This window comes from Callorhinus ursinus, unplaced genomic scaffold, assembly GCF_003265705.2.
Source record: "Callorhinus ursinus isolate GAN/ISIS: 27379988/994484 unplaced genomic scaffold, GSC_fseal_2.0 scaffold53, whole genome shotgun sequence".
In the NCBI taxonomy this organism is placed as follows: Eukaryota; Metazoa; Chordata; class Mammalia; order Carnivora; family Otariidae; genus Callorhinus; species Callorhinus ursinus.
In genome coordinates, this window is record NW_027397115.1 from 8,350,091 (window position 1) to 8,366,834 (window position 16,744).

The window sequence follows — 16,744 nt, forward strand, 5'->3', positions numbered from 1 at the left end:
GGCCAAGAGAGTAGAACTCAGGACTTTGTGACACCAACCTGTATGTGCTTAACCTCCAAGACGTACCCCCTGCCTTCAAGTTGTTCCCTCCTCAGTGGGGCAGGCAGGGGTATAAGAGGGCAATTATATCCACTATGATAAAGGCAAATATTAAAGTGCATGGGAGCAATGGAGTGAAGTGGTTTGCTGATTTGGGGGGGGGGCAGGGTAAAAGATGGGTTTTGAAGGATCAGTAAGAGTCTGCTAGAAAAAGATCAGGGACTAGTAAACATCTGTAGCAGATGCTGTTGGTGCCCACCCACATTCCCTAGATGCTTATTCCTACTTGCTGCAAATAGCTCTGACTCTGCTTGAGAGATCTGGTCTGGCTGTGGCCATGTTCCTGGCCAGAAGTTCCAGAAAGTTGATGCCCCTGGAATTGGCCTTCAGTTGATGATGAATGGGGAGCTGGAGGACACATAGCCAGTTTCCTCACCCCTTGTTTGGAATAACTCTGGGGTGTATGTTCTACACTGGCTCCTAGAGCCCCCCAGTGGGTTTGAGCTTCAGTTGCCCACAGTGGCGACCAGATGGAAAACACGATTTATTTGCTTCTTCCCTGTTTCCCTTACCCACCTTGCTATTATGGGTGCTTCCTGGGATTACCTCCCAAATATACTCCTTGCTCTTGATCCTGTCTCAGGGTCTGTCTGGGGGAGAACTCCTTGCTCTTGATCCTGTCTCAGGGTCTGTCTGGGGGAGAACTCCTTGCTCTTGATCCTGTCTCAAGGTCTGTCAGGGGGAGAACGACCAAGGCATCATCCTTGGTAGAAAAGAAGCCTGTGTAAAGGCAGACAGGGGCAGGAAACCACGTGATATGGGCAGAAAATCACTAATAGCTCAGGGCATGGGGTGAAATTAGGCGGAGAGGCTGAAGAAGCCAGAGACATAGGCAGGAAGCAGCCGCGTGGGCCTCAGCTGCCACACCCAGGTCCCAGACTTCTTCCATGTTCTCTGCTCGGGCTGCAGGAACTGGGCTCCAGAGCACGCAGGACAACACGCTCATGGCGGAGGTTCCTCAAGGATGTCCTGGTGAGGTTGGCAGGCTTGAGGGTACCAAATTCTCCAGTCATTGCTGCAGTGACCCCCTAGCCTTTGAGTTTATTTGACTAAGATCCAGTTCTGCCCTGGACAAAGGCAACAGGGAAACTGACAAAAGGCCACTGTCTTTGATTGGCAGAGACAAGCCAGCTGGGTAAGAGCCACCCATCCAGTTTGGTTTCCAACTGGGAGTGCTAACTAGTCTTAGTTTCCTCCTCTGTGCAAGGGGGATTGTGATGGCAGCACCCTCACAGGACCATTGTAGCACCCAGCGAGGGCCCCTTCTCTCGTCCCCTGCCGTGGGGACAATCTGGGGGACAAGAAGAAACACTGACCCACGTTGTCTGCAGAGAACCCGGAGCCAATTTCACCTCGTAGCTGCCCACCACCTCCAAAACCACAGTCTTTCCAGAAGACTCTGGGGTTTGCCCAGGTAGGAACCATCTCTGTGCCTTGGCCACAGTGCCCGCACCACACCCCCATCATGCCCAGCTCCACGGTGGACCCCAAGGGCCCCAGGGCCCAACTTGACAGGTTAAGCCTCAAAGTTAAGTTGCAGTAACTCACTTGCCAGCTGACTCGCCAGCAACTTCCCGCCCTGGGCTGTAGAGGAACTAGGCAGGGGAGGGAGAACAAAGGCTTTTGTTTACCCAGCCTCAGAGAAAGGCAAGAAACAGTGACTCCTGCCCAATCCTGTGGAAGCCCCCAGAGCTGCCTGCTCAGGATTAGAGCCAGAGGAAGCGAGTCAGAACAGCCAAGTGGGAGACCCAGTGCCGGACTCCTCCCACAGAGCCCAAGAAATGTCCACCCATCCACCCATCCATTCCTCCATCCATCACCCATCCACCCATTATCCATCTCTCCATCCATCACCTATCCATCCACCCATCACCCATCTATTCATCCATCCATCCATCCATTCCACAAGCACATATTGAGCATTATGAGGGGCAAGCCCTGCGTTGGGCACTGGGAAAAGAGCTGCAAATAAAGTCCCTGCTCTCAAGGGGCTGATATTCCGGGAAGGGAGATGGACAGTAAACGTTATACATGTACTATAATGACAGAGACGGTGAGAAGTGCTAAGCAGAGAAATAAATCAAGATAGGAAGAGTTAATGCAGGGCTACTGTCAATGGAGCGGTCAAGGAAGGCAAGAGAGAAGTGATGGACCAGATCTGGTGGGGAAACAGCAAGTGCAAAGGCCCTGGGCAGGGACTGGGATTGGCATGTTGGAGCAATAGCCTAGAGGCCAGTCAAGGCTTCATGAAGAGAGGGAAGCGGGTGGAGGGGAATAGAGGGATAAATCTGGACAGGTAGTGGGAGCAGGGAGACCTAGCTCGAGCTCTGGCTCTGTGTAGTCAGGGAATGGCTCCTTTCCCTCTCTAGACCTCGGAGTTCCCATCTATATAATGAAGGCCTAGGTAGGATCATCTTTTCCCATCTGGGGCTCTGTCATCTAAAAAAGATGTCCTTCCTCTTGCCTTGAAAGCTAGAGGAACAGGATCTGGACTCTTCACCAAGGGTAAAGAACACAGGCTCTGGAGTCAGGTATTGAATCTCTTTGAGCCTCAGTGCTTCCAGTCATAAAATGGGAATAATGATAGCCTCTCACAGGCTCTTACCAGGAGTTGATGGGATGGTACAGGGAAAGTGTCTATTCTGGGCACCCTCCCTGGATGTTCTTATAATTTGGTAAGACAGTGGCGGTAAATTTTGCTGACCCTCCAGCTCAGAGACGAAGAGTGTGAGGCCCTCAGATGGCCCTCTGCAGTGCTGCCAGCCTTGGCTTACAGGGCGAGGCTGGCCCAAGCCTAGGGGCTGGGTCTCCACCGCTCAGTTCAAATCATAGGGAGATTGCTGGAGAGGAGTATGGATAAGGCCCTTCAAGCAGCTTGGAGGCCTCCATCCTGGACAGGCAGCTCAGCACCAGCACAAAGCTCTGCTTGGGGCAGGCAGCAGAGGTTCCCATCTGGCTCCACCATGTCTATGCTGTGGCCTTGGGCTGTCCTTTTCCCTCTCTAGGCCTCAATTTCCAAGTCAGAAGCATTGCTATCCCATTTGATGTGTTCCAACCTCAGGGCCTTTGCACTTGCTGAGTTGGCCACCTCTTTCCAAAGCCAGCTCCTTCTCCTCCTTTAGGACTCAGCTCAAATGTCACCTCAGAGAGGGTTTCTCTGACCACCCAATCCAACAAAACCCCATGTCCACATTCATTCTTTGTCTCTGTACCTGGTTTACCTAGCTTCAGAATACTCCTTAAAACTCTCTGAAATTAGCTTCTCATTTCTTTATTTACTTCTTTTTTGCCAGACTCCTCCCACAATAGTGTCAGCTCCACAAGGATAGAAATTGCAGAGATTGCCCATCTTACCCACTGCATCTCCAGCAACTTGCACATAGCAGGTGTTCAGGAAATATTTGGTGAATGAATAATGGGGATTTAATGATTCCTTTGTTTTTCTCTAAAAGTTTTCCCACTTAAAATTAATTTCAATTACATGACTAACACTTTAATTACACTCTCCAAATTTTTCTTTACTATGATAACTTACGGTTAAAATTCCCTTTGACCTCCATCCTGGATACTCCCCAGGGCGGCCATATAACAGGTTTGGTTTGCATCCTTCCAGACTTATTTCTGTGCATTTACACACCACTGTTATTGACATTGGGGGTGTCTGTGTGTAGGTATGCATGTGTGTGTGCACAAGTCTGTGTGTATGCGTGTGGACAAATGGTGGATCAGACAGGGCTCAGAGTAGGACTCAAAATAAACAACTCTGAGTAATTGGGATGGTTCAATTTTATGTGTCCCCCTAGCTAGGCTATGGTTGCTTGTCATAGTTTAGACTAGTGTTCAGTCAAAACACTAGTCTAAATGTTGCTGGGAAGGTGTTCTGTAGATGTAATTAACATTTACACTTAACTAACTTTAAATAAAGGAAATTACCAACAGTTATGTGGGTGAGCCTCATCCAAACATTTGACAGCCCCGAGAGCAAAAACTGAGGTTTCCTGGAGAAGGAATTCTGCCCCTAGAATCTAACCTAGAAATCCTGCCTGAGTTTGCAGCCTGCTGGCCCGCCCTACAAATTTCAGACTTGCCAGCTTCCACAATTGCACGAGCCAGTTCCTTAATTCCTGCTTTGATTTTGTTTCCCTGGAGAACCCTGGCTGATATCGTCATTTACACAGCGAAATAATCTATTAAAAGGAGTTTTGGGGGGAAAGGACAATCAATACAATAGACCAAAAGGGCAAAGACTTGAACATTTCACAAAAAGACTTAACAAATGACCAATAAACAGGCAAAGGTGCTTAATTAACATCATTAATTGTCAAAGAAATGCCAATTACAGCCACAGTGGGATACCACTATACACTCACTAGGATGGTTAAAGTGGAAAAGATGGAAAAATGCCAAGAGCCGATGATGACATGGAGCATCCAGAAGGAACTCCTATGCATGACCGGGAGAAATGCAAAATGGTAGAGGCCTTCAGAAACAGGCAGTTTCCGATAATGTGAGACATGCATTTACCATGTAACCCAGCAACAGGTTTATACCCAACAGTAATGCAGGCAGATGTTCACAAAAAGGCCAAGAATGTTCAGAGCAGCCCTATTCATAAATAGCCCCTAACTAGAAAATAATCACATACCCCTCAGTAGGAGAGTGCATGGATGAACTGAGTCACATCCGGACAATGGAATATTGCCCAGCAATGAGAATGAATGATCTGCAACTGTATGCAACAACATGAATGGATCTCAAAGACATTAACATGAAGAGATAGGAGCCAGACACAAACACATACAGCTTGATTCCACTTATGTTAAGTACTAGAAGTAGACCCACCACCCTTGGTTACCCTTGGGGAAGTCATGGCTGGAAGAAGGCACAAAGGGGCCTAGAATGTCCTGTTTCTTGATGTGGGGTTGGTCACACGGTTGTGCCCCCTTAGGAAGATCCGCCAAGTTATCACTTATGACCTGTGCGTTTTTCTGGATGTAGGTATGCTATACTTGAGGGAAAGTTCAAGTTAAAATAGGAGATTTGGGGAGGCCAGGAGGGTGGGAGAACCAGGTTTCAAGGTCAGCAGGGACAGTGCCCCAAATCATAAATTCTGGGTCAGGTAAGACATCTCTGCTCCCAATGGACTGTCCCTTTTTCCAAGTCTGGGTGGGCCTGCCTGATTGATGGAACCTGGGTCACATGATCAATCCCTAGATACAAGGGAGGTTGGGAAGAGTGAGCATCTAGCAGGTCTACCATCAGTGGTAGAGGAGGGCGGGCTCTGCCTCAAAAGACAGGGAGTCCTCAGACCACTGCAAGGTGCTTCACCCTTCCCTAATCAATGGATATTTAAGTTGTTTCCAACAACCATTTTGGCATATACTCGTTGTGCCTGATGTTTCTCTAAGGGAGATGCCAAATGATGGAACTGCTGAGTTCTAGAAAATATGACTTTACGGTTCTATTGGACGTTGTAGAATTGTCTTCTTGAGAGGCCCTTTGTACTCCTCCCAGCAGCGGTATGTGACTTGTGGCCATCTCCCCCACGGTCCCCTGAACGCTTTACATTATCTACTCTTTTATTTTTGTCAGCCTGAGAAGTGGAAAATGTTATCTAATAATTTTTTAAATTTGCATTTGCCTGATTACCATCAAGGTTGACCATCTTACATGTTTGCCATGTATATTTTGTTTTCTGTAAATTGCCTGTTCCCCTCCACCGCCCCATTATTCTAGTGGATTGGGTTTTTTTTTTTTTCTTATTGTTCAGCAGACGTTTTATGTATTATGGAAAGAAGTCATTTGTCTACATTTATGTTGCAAATATTTTTACCCAGGTTGTCATTTATCTTTTAACTTTGGAGTGACCACATGCTGTTCCCCTAGGCTGACAACTTGTCTGAGTCTGGGAAATAGACGTTGAGGGGGAGGGGTTGGGGATAAAGAGCAAAGGGGGTCTTTCTGCCCTTTCCCCGTTCTGTTCCCACTAGCCCTGAGAACATTTTGTAACATCTCTGCCAGTCATCCTTTCATTTCCTTGTTCTTGTCACCAATAGGAAATAGTATTAGAACCCTAGCCATAGGACTTCCTTTCACTTTATGACTTTTTTTTTCCTAACAAGAAGTTTATAGAACTGGGTGTAGAAAAGAACCATTCCCAGGGTCCTTAGCATTCTCAGTGTCCCTGGTGGGGAAGCGGCGAGGCTGAGCACCACTCACAGGTGTCATTAATTTATTGACCTTATGAATAAAAGAATTAGATTAATCTCAGGAATTTGCAAACTGTTTCAGAAGCTGCCAATAGTGGGCAAATGGGTAAATGGCGCCTAGGGCATGTGGTGAGCAAATGGCCTGGAGGTGAAACTGGGCAATGATTGAAATTATCCTTGAAAATCCTTTATGTTGCTCATAAATGGGCAAGAGAACATGGTTTGGTGAATAGAAATACAGGTGCAATGCACAAAGTCAAGGGTCGGCAAACTACAGCCCTTGGGCCAAATCTCACCCTCCACCTGTTTTTGTACGTAAATTTTATTGGCAAACTGCCACCCCCGTTAGTTTCATATTATCTGTGGCTGTTTTCCAGCTACCACAGCCGAGCTGAGCCATTGCAACAGAGACCACATGGCCCACAAAGCCTAAAACATGTATTATCTGGCCCTTTACAGAAAAAGTTTACCAACCCCTGAATTAAGTAACAAAAAAGCCATAGCCAAGTTAAATTTTTATAGTATTTTTAGATAGAGAGATTAAAAAACGATTAAAAAAATATTTGGCCAACCATGTATAGCTGAGTCTTCCTGACTTAAATGCTACTGCCTAGCTCAGTAATCTTAGCAAGTCACTCTATGCCTATCAACCTCAATTTTCTCATCTGCAAAATGGGGGCAATGACAGTACTGCCCTCACAGGGTTGTGTGAGTATTAAGTGAGTAAAGAAGATTCTTACAACAGTGCCTGGCACATAGTGAGTGCTCTATAACTATTTACTATTATTATCCTCATTGCTGCACACAGACAAGTCTAGATCGGTATTGTGACACTGGGACCTCCCATCTGTGTGACCGAGAGCACATGGCTTCCTTTCCCTGGGACTCACCCGCCCCCTCCGTAAGTGGGATCATAATGGTTCCCATCACCTGGAATTGCTGTGAGGGCTGCGCTCAGCATAGCATCTGGCACACGGTAGGCATTCAGTGCATGGTAGCTATTATTGCCACGGTTCCCACTATTCCGACTTCCTTTCTGACCCCAAAGCCTCTGCGCTGTCCGGAGCTCAGTTCTCCTCCCACTGTCAAAGGCAGGTCCTGACTCTGGACCCGCTGTGTACCAATACTGACTGTTCCACCCAGAGGCTGTTTATTTAACTGTCCTCTTAAGTAACTCCGCAGGCATCAAAGGGCTGTTTACAAACCCCACAATTAGCCTTCCTGGAATAACAAATAAACAGAAACCTAATTAGGCATGTTTCTCCTGGCTCAAGAGACAGTGATCTGAAGGCTTGGGCATAGCGGCCATCAGTTAAATAAACATTCGTGGGATGTGTGGATGAACGATGTGTGGAGGGATAGATGGATGTGTGGATGAATGTATGGGTGGATGGGTGAGTAGGTAGGTGGGTGGATGGATGGATGGATGGATGGATGAATAAATAAAAGGATAGAATGTGGGAGGGACAGAAAAATGGGTAGGCAGATGAATAGAAGGATAGGTGGTTGGAAGTGTGGATGGACAGATGGAAGGGTGAACGGAAGAGCTAGATGGAATAATGGACAGATGGGTGGATAGATGTCTGGCTGGTGGATGAGTGGGTGGATGGGTCTATGAGCAGATGGATGAATAAATGAATGGATGGCTGGGTGGGTGGCTGTTAGTGGGATGCTGGAGAGAGGCGGTGATGAGAACTGAAGTTCTAGGCTCTTTCTGGCCTCTGGGTCCTGCCCTGTTCTTCACTGAGATGCTAGGTCACCACCCAGTAGAAGGGACTCTGGCCTATGGCGTCAGAATAATCCTGGGTTTGAATTCAGGCTCCGCCACATCCTAGCTCTGTGAACTTGAGCAAATCCTGCTACTCTCTGGGCCACAGTCTCCTCCTCTGTAAAATGGATGTTGGTCACTGTTGCGCCACGGGGCTGCTCTGAAGCTGTTTGTGGATGGCCCAGAACGTGTGTTCTGAGGCTTCACCTGGACGGAGGAACATGAGGACCAGCCTGCGCTGGTGGCAGGAAGGGCCACTGACACAGAACCCCAGGGCTGGCATCCCTCCCCTGTTCCCCGGATTCCAGCCTCAGGGCCCCCACTCCGTTCTCCTGATCTGGCGGGTGAGTTTGCCATCCAGACTGCCTAGACTCAAATCCTTCTTCTGCTAACCAGCTGGAAATCTTGGGCTAGTTGCTAACCACTCCATGCCTCGGGGAAATGAAAGTCTCTACCTCAGAAGATGACTATGATGGTTGAATGAGTTAATATAATAAAGTGTGTAGGACAGTGCCTGACCCACAGTACACATGGTGACTCCATATTATTGGTGCATAATAGCTGTTATTAGTAGGGTAATAGTATTATGAGTATATTAGTATTAGTTCTCCCACTACCCCCTTTACCCTTCTGGCCCAGAGCAACCTCTAACGTTTCCCAGCAGGAGACAGCCCTCAGGCTGGGCTGGAAAGGAACAGAAGGGCTCCCGGCAAGAAGGCCACTGCCGGCCAAAGCGCAGTTTGGGCAAAGGGGCAGAGTGGGAAAGCTCCCTGGGAGCAGAGGGCTGGAGTGTCTCTGGCCAGAGGGAGGTGTGACTTCCAGTGGCAGAGGCTGGGCGGGGTGAGGTGAGTCAGTGCTTGGCCCAGCCAGGCCCTCACAGCGCTGTTTCCCATCAAGGGGCGGGCCGGGGCGGCTGCGGCTCTCTCTGGCCGGGGGTGAGGGTCTGAGTCAGCCCAAGTCAGGTAAGTGGAGGAGGACTTGGGGCTTTCCCATGGGCACCCTGGAAGCCCGTGTGAGCAGGTCAGGGCCACCTCCCATGGCAAGTAAGCAGAGGCCTCGGCACGAGATAGAGCCTGGGTGCTGCCTGCCTCCACAGTTGGCCCCGGGCCACAGGTCCAGAAAGAGGCCTGGGAGCCTCTCCTCTGCCTGAGACTGGGGGTGGGGCCCAGAAACCCAGCCGTGGTCCTTTCCTCAGGGAGGAAGCGAGCTCTGGAGTCCAAGAAAATCTGGGCAGCCAGGGAAAGCCTGCCCTGAACAGGGGGCATTTGAACCAAGGCCTGACGGAGGTGAGGAAGTGAGCAGTGGGTGACAGCCGGGGAAGAGTGTCCTCAGCACAGGGAATTTGCAGGCACAAAGGCCTGGAGGTGGAGGCCTGGAGTTTTAGAACAACAGCAAGGAGACTATCGTGCCTGGAGCCAAGACGAGGGAGATTAGGCGTTGGTGAGGGCTGGGGGAGTTACAGGGAATGGGCAGACAAAGCAGGGCCTTCTGGGCCATGGGGAGCACTTTGGTTTTTACTCTGGACGAGGTGGGGGCCCTGGCAACGTTCTGAGCCGGGGAAGAACAGGATCTGACTTAGGTTCTAATGAGATCCGTCCGGCTGTGTGTGGAGAATGGACTGGGGGGGGGGGGGGGGTAGGGCAGAAGCCAGGAAACCAGGGAGGAGGTGACTGCAATAGTCCAGCTGAGCGATGAAGGGGGGACTGGACCAGGGTAAGGGCAGCGGAGCTTGAGAGAAACAGGCAGGGTTCTAGGAATTCCTTCGGGCCTCAGTCAACAGGCCGTTCTGGGGAGCCTACTGTTTGTGAGCCCCGTGTGTGAACTATGGATACAGAGATCCTGAAGGCCAAGCCCTTGCTTACGGTTCAGGAAACAGGAGACAAATAGATGCAATTATGGTGTGTTCAGCGCTTGACCGACTCGGCCCCAGGCCCTGTCCACAGACTTTCTATGTGGTTACTCAATCTCGTGAAATAAGAACAATCACGAACACCCATTTTAAAGACGAGGAAGCCGAGACCCTCGTGGAGAGGTTACGCAACATGCCCAAAGTTAGGAGACTCTGCTCTGCTGGGAAGCAGCTGGTCTGGGTGTCGCACCTGGGTCCGAAGGGCTGCAGGGCTGGGCCCACCTGATTGCTCTGGTCACCTGCGGGGCCTCTGGAATCAGGAGGCCTTCCTGCAGAGGGGAGGCTTGGCCTGCGTTCCCAGGGATGGGCAGGATTCTGTCAGTGAGCAGAGAGGCCATTCCAGGCCTGGGCACGGCACAAACCCAGGCCAGGAGGTGAGACGGATCCTCTTAAGCCCGGGACTTCCACACCTCACTTAAAAGGCATCTTTAAAGACATGAGTACTTTTTATTAAGTAAACTTGATTTTTTTTTTTTTTTTTTGGCTTGGTTGGTTTTTTAAAAACAATTTACTGAGGTAAAATCCACGTAACGTCAAATCAACCATTTCAAAGTGAACAATTCAGAGGCATTTGGTACGTTCACGATGTGGTGCAACCACCACCTCTAACTAGTTGCGAAACATTTTCGTCACCCCAAAAGGAGACCCCGCACCCATCATGCAATTGCTCCCAGTCTGCTTTCTGCCTCCATGGAGTCATCTACTCTGGATGCTTCGTCCTTCTTATAGCGTGTGTCAGTAAAATGATTTTTATTTGTATTTATTTATTTTTTTATGGATTTTGTTTGTTTATTTATTTATTTGAGAGAGAGAGAGAGCAGGTGAGGGTCAGAGGGAGAAGCAGGCTCCCCGCTGAGCAGGGAGCCTGACGCGGGGCCCGATTCCGGGACTCCAGGATCATGACCGGAGCCGAAGGCAGACGCTTCACTGACTGAGCCACCCAGGCGCCCCAGTAAAATGATTTTTAAATGATTTGTATTACAACCAGAAAGGGAAAACAAGTATTCATTTCTACAGACGGAAAGTAACCTTAAAAACAATGATCACGAAACAGCATGATTAAATTCTAGCTGGATCCTGTGGCGGGCCGAGGGCTCTGGGTTGAGGTCTGCTCTGCCTCGTAAAGGCAGGTGAGCAAGCTCTGCGTAAGCGGCAAGGCCCACTAGCATCCATACAAGGCTCTCTCTGCCGGCTACTCAGAAGAATCAAAGAGAACTGCAAAGGGAAGGAAATCCTTGGGGCCCCCTGTTACCCAACTCATCTTGAACTGGGGCTTCTGACATTTCCGGGGTAGACATGGGCCGTGTGGGGTCCCCGAGGGTGAGTCTCCCCAGTGCCCCTGCAGGTGGATCAGAGGGGAGGGCCAATGATGGGGACCCTAATGGGAAGCCGGTGCCCCAGCCCAGACGTAATCCAAAGATCCAAGCTAATGAATGTTGCCCTCTTTCCAAAGCCTTTCGCATCCCTGAGGCGGCATAGGCAGCAGCCGGGTCGGTTTTTGGACTCTCGATGTATTTACTCACGGCTATGCCCATGCCATACTATGCCTTTGTCTGCACCAACAAGTCCTCCTCTTGGGTTTTCTTTTTCAGAACTGTCTTGCCCATTTTGGCAAATTTACTCCTTCCTGGGACTTTAGAACATACCCTTTGAGCAGAGAGGCCTAGCGATGACAGACCCTGAGTCACAAAGGGCTTCACGCTTCCTGGCCCATTTCCAGGATTCCCAGGGGCACAGGGCCACGTCGGGGTGGGTGCGAGGCAGGCAAGCTGGGAGGAGTTGCGGGGGTCTCTTCACCACCCTGAACACACCCATGTTGGTGGGTCCTGAAGGCGACGAGACATGTCTGCTTTTTAAATGCCCTCAAAAACAGCGTTCGCCAAACTCAATTTGCTTTTACAATTTTTCTTTAAACCTAGTTTTAAAGGAAACATTTTTGCCTCTGCTTTAAATGAGCAGCCGGTCTTAAGGGTGAGGTATTTGCTGCCCGGGCTCCGCCCATCTCCCCTCCCACAGACCAAATTCCAGCCGCGAAGCACCTGTCCTTCACCTGCGGGCTCCGCCCACCTGCGGCAGGCTGGAGGTGCTGGGAATGAACACTCCCGGGAGGCGCCCTCAACTCTGGACTGGCAGGAGAGGATGTCTACATTCCTGGGCTCCGTCTCCACCCTTTCCCCCACCCCCAGGGGGAAGAGCTCAGAGGTGCACGGTCTCCACCAGAGGTCCACAGCAGAGTGAGCCCTGGCTGCCCATGGTGGTCGCTTGCTCGATGACACTCGGCATTGACTGCCCTCCTCCCTCACGTCCCTCCTTCCCCACCGGTGTTTTCGGGGGTCACCTCCCAAATAAAGCATCTGACTTCAACGAATTCTCTTCGGGATCTGCTTCTAGGGGAACCCAACCCAAGGCACTTGCTGGAAATCCAAAGATATTCAGCAGATTAGACAAAGAAGTGAGACAAAGGCGGACACCACTGCTGCTGATGGCTTGGCACTGGCTCTGCTCTCTGTTTCTTAAAAAGAAAGAACAGGGTGTAGAAAGGTGGGAAAGACACACAGGCCTCACATGGAGACTTTCCTTCCCGCGGCAGAACGAGGAGGACGGGAAGGGAGCTGAGATGAGTCTCATGATGAGATGATGAGTTTCCACGCAGGGTGGCTGCACCCCACATGGCTACCTCCAGGCCCTTCCATGGTCCACGGCTCGGGAGGTCCTGGGAACAACAGGCCAGTTCCGAGGTTGGTGGAACACCCCCCCAAGCTGGGCAGCTGGCAGGACACAAGCCTGGAGGACCCAGTGGACCGCACCCAGCACTGGGCTGGGCACAGGGGCCAGATCGGGGCCAGGAGAAGGACCTGTGGTCCCACTCTGAAAGAGCCCAGAGGGCTATTAGCCTGACACAAGAGCTGATGGGCTCGACTCTGCTTGGAGTGCGTCTTGGGAAGGGAGAGCTCATGCACTCATTCGTTCATGCACTCATTCATTCACCAAATATTTATTGAGGACCTACTATGTGTGGGCACTGTGCCAGGCACTGCAGAGCTAGATGGCCAGGCCAAAATCCTTTATGGTACTGACCCTCTAGTCGGGGATACAGGCAAAAAACCAAGTGAACGCAGAAAACAATTCTGAAATGAGAGTCTTTGGTGCTACAAAGAAAAAACAGAATGATACAATAAAAAGTAGTTGGGGAGAAGGCTTTTGATGGTATGGCCTGGGAGGGTCGCTGAGGAGGGGTCATTTAAGCTCAGAACTGAATGTGGAGAAGCAGCCACTCATGCAAAGAGATAGAGAAAGGGGGTTCGAGAGAGGGAACAGCAAGTGCAAAGGCCCGGGGGTGGGAATGAGTTTGGTGTGTCGGAGGAACAGAAGCAGACTGATGTGCTGGAGTGAAAGGAAAGGAGGAAGAGTAATGGGAGGTCGGGTGAAGTGGTCACTGGGGCCAGGTAAGAGCAAAGAGCTGCCCGGCAAGTATTTGTGGGATCAATGAGTCACTCAGAGATGGCATCCATGGGCACTGGATGGGGAGCTAAGAGGGGAGATGAAGGTGTTGGGTTTGGGACGTTTTTTCCTCTTGCCGTCTTTGTCAGTGGGAGAGAAGGCCAAGGAGGATGACCTTGGTTTGCATGGGGCCGGCCCAGAATGCAGCTGCGAGGGGCTACTTCACTGGGGCAGATCCTGCTGATGTCAACCAGTCAAATCAGCAAACTCATCTTTGGCACCTCGTAACAGTGTCTACTTGACGAGGCACTATTTATCGGGAATCTATGCACCAGGGTCTGTGCAACCCCATCAGAAGCTACCAGATATATTCCTTCCCAGGAAGACACCCAGAAAAATAGAAAATTTCCCAAAAACATATAGAAAATTTCAATGCAATGTGGTACGGCAAGGGCCAGACAGAGGAAGGGTTATTCGAGTTGGCTTTTGAAGGATAAAGAGTAACCCGCTGGACAGAAATCATCACCAAAGGGATTCCTCTTGCGCATCACTGTATCCCAGCACCTAAGTGAGACACAGCCTGGCACGTGGTATGTGCTTACTCGATATTTGCTGGTGAAATGAATCGGAGCTGCCCACACTTCAGTTATTTAAGTAACTGCCTTCGTGATTTTTTTTAAAAGATTCATTCATTTTTTTTTATTTTTCTAAGATTTTATTTATTTGACAGAGAGAGAGAGACACAGCGAGAGAGGGAACACAAGCAGGGGGCGTGGGGGAGGGAGAAGCAGGCTTCCCGCGGAGCAGGGAGCCCGATGCGGGGCTCGATCCCAGGACCCTGGGATCATGACCTGAGCCGAAGGCAGACGCTTAGCGACTGAGCCACCCAGGTGCCCCTCATTTATTTATTTTAGGGAGAGAGAGCACGAGTGGGAGGGGCAGAGGGAGAGGGAGAGAGAATCTCAAGCAAACTCCACGCTGAGCGTGGAGCCTGACACAGGGCTCGAACTCACGACCCTGAGATCACAACCTGAGCCAAAACCAAGAGTCGAACACTTAACCAACTGTGCCACCCAGGCACCCCTGCCCTCATGATTTCTGTTCAGTCTGCCTTCCAATTCTGCCATTACTTCATATTTTTCTTCATGTTGACTTACTTTTTTATTTAAATACATTTACTTTAAAAGGAAACACTTTCTATTACCCCTAGACTTGAAAAAAAAAGAACACCTGCCACAAATCAAAGATAACCAGAAAAATCATCACAGTGAAAACAAGACAATGTTATTCCCCCATCTGTTAAGAGAACAAAAAGACAAGCCCATAGAGAGGAAATATTTGCAAATCACATATGTGACAGAGGCCTGAGTTGCATCTAAAATGTATAAAGAACTCTCCAAATCCATTAATAAGAAAAAAACATCTGATTTTTTAAATGGACAAAAAGTGTGAACAGACATGACACCAAAGAAACTAAACAAACAACAAAAAAGCACATAAAAGATGCCCAACATCGGGGCGCCTGGGTGGCTCAGTCGGTTAAGCATCTGCCTTTGGCTCAGGTCATGATCTTGGGGTCCTGGGATCGAGTCCCGCATCGGGCTCCCTGCTCAGTGGGGAGCCTGCTTCTCCCTCTGCCCTCCCCTCTGCTTGTGCACTCTTGCTCTGTGTGTCAAATAAACAAAATCTTTAAAAAAAAAAAAAAGATGCTCAACATCATTCATGATTAGGGAAATTCAAGTTAATAGTACAATGACATACCAGTATACACTTACTAGAATGGCTAAAATTAAAAACAAACAAACAAACAAAACCAAAAACCCTGACAATACCAAGTTCTGGTGAAGATGGGAAGCGACCGAACCTTTCCTACATTGCTGGTGGGAATGCAGTCTGTCACTCTGTCCAGGCGCCCTCGACAACAATGACATGGGGACTGACGTGTCCCTGGCCAGTGAGGAGAACACTCGAGTGTCGGAGGCAGCATGCCCGCAGGGCACAGCAGACATGAAAGCATGGACGTGTGAAGGCTCAGCTCCAAAAACACGGGGGCCCACATTTAGCTGGGGCAGTGAGGGAGTAGCTGGATTCAATTTTGTCTTTTTTGTCTCTGTGTCCCCTGGCACCCAGCACACAGCTGGTCCATGGTTAGCCCTCACTGACGAGTCACCCCTGTGGGCTTCTGCACCAGGTTTCTGTTCCCTCTGCAGGGGATACCCCCCCTTCTCCTACCTTGACCACCGACTTACTCCTCCACTCACCTCGGGTGCCTCCTCCGTCTCCTCCCTGTTCTTGAGGGACCCCTGCTCCGCGGTCACCATGCATGCTATATATTTTCTGCCTGGAATCTCTTCCCTTCCCGCCCGCCCCCCCGCAACCCATCCTCTGGGTCAGTCAGAACCTCTTGTGTGCAAGTGACGAAAACCAGCCCAACTGTTTTCAGCCAATAGCGGCTGATAAAACTAAAAAGCCCAAGGGTGTCCAATTTCAGGTGTGGCTGGCTCCAGGGGTTCAAACCCTAGCCGGCTCTGTGTTGATCTCTCTCTGGCAGCCTCTTTCCCCCTGCAATGTCCTCTGATGCCCCGGGCTGTCACTCCCTCACTCTCAATCCAATGGGAAAATTGCATCTCCTTCACAAAGAGTTCCTAGCAACCCAAATCCCAGGATCCAGTTTCACAGGACAAGCTCAGGTACAACTCCACCTCTGTGCTAATCGCTGGAGCCAGACCTGGTCACGGGCCCACTCCTGGAAACGGGGTCCTGGGGTACCCCACCCAAACCTCAGGGACTGAGATGTGGGAAAAGGAGGCTCTCCAGCAGGAGACTGGGATGCTTTACCTGAAAATGACCTGTTCATAAACTTCCCACCTCCTGCCGGCAAACCTTAGCTCATCCTGGCATGCTGTGTGACCTCAGGCTAACCCCTTCCCCTCTCTGGGCCTCATGCTCCTCCTCTGGAAAATGGGCAGGAGGCCGTATAAATATTCCAACATTCCAGAATTCTGGGACAGCTTCCAGAACTGGCGGCTGCTCCCCAAATCCCAGGAACCTTCCGGTACTTCTGGGGACGGAAGTGGAGTGTCAGCCTGAGCCATCCTGGGCCCCCTGGCCTGGGAACATGCTTAGAAGATGACAATTGGGCTCCCTTCGGCCCAAATTCCACTCCTGTGGTGGCCGTGCCAAGGAAAACAAGTCCAAGAACCAGGCATTAAAGGTGAGCATATTTGATGAGTTTTAAGATGACAAATTATTTACACAGGTGTGGGAACCATCCCCTGCACCCTGGTTTCTTTCCTCTCTCTTCCTCCCCTTTCCAAA

At 50.1% G+C, this 16,744-nt stretch overlaps 2 long non-coding RNA genes across 5 annotated transcripts in view; one reads left to right on the forward strand and one right to left on the reverse strand.

Moving 5' to 3' along the window:
* LOC112809879 (uncharacterized) overlaps window positions 1–16,744 on the reverse strand; it is a 63,768-nt gene that overhangs the window by 13,632 nt on the left and 33,392 nt on the right. The gene's annotated exons all lie outside the window — the stretch shown is intronic.
* On the forward strand, window positions 8,086–12,353 carry LOC141371015 (uncharacterized). The gene is made up of 2 exons (XR_012375617.1): window positions 8,086–8,420; window positions 11,578–12,353. It is a non-coding gene; the product is annotated as an uncharacterized lncRNA (long non-coding RNA).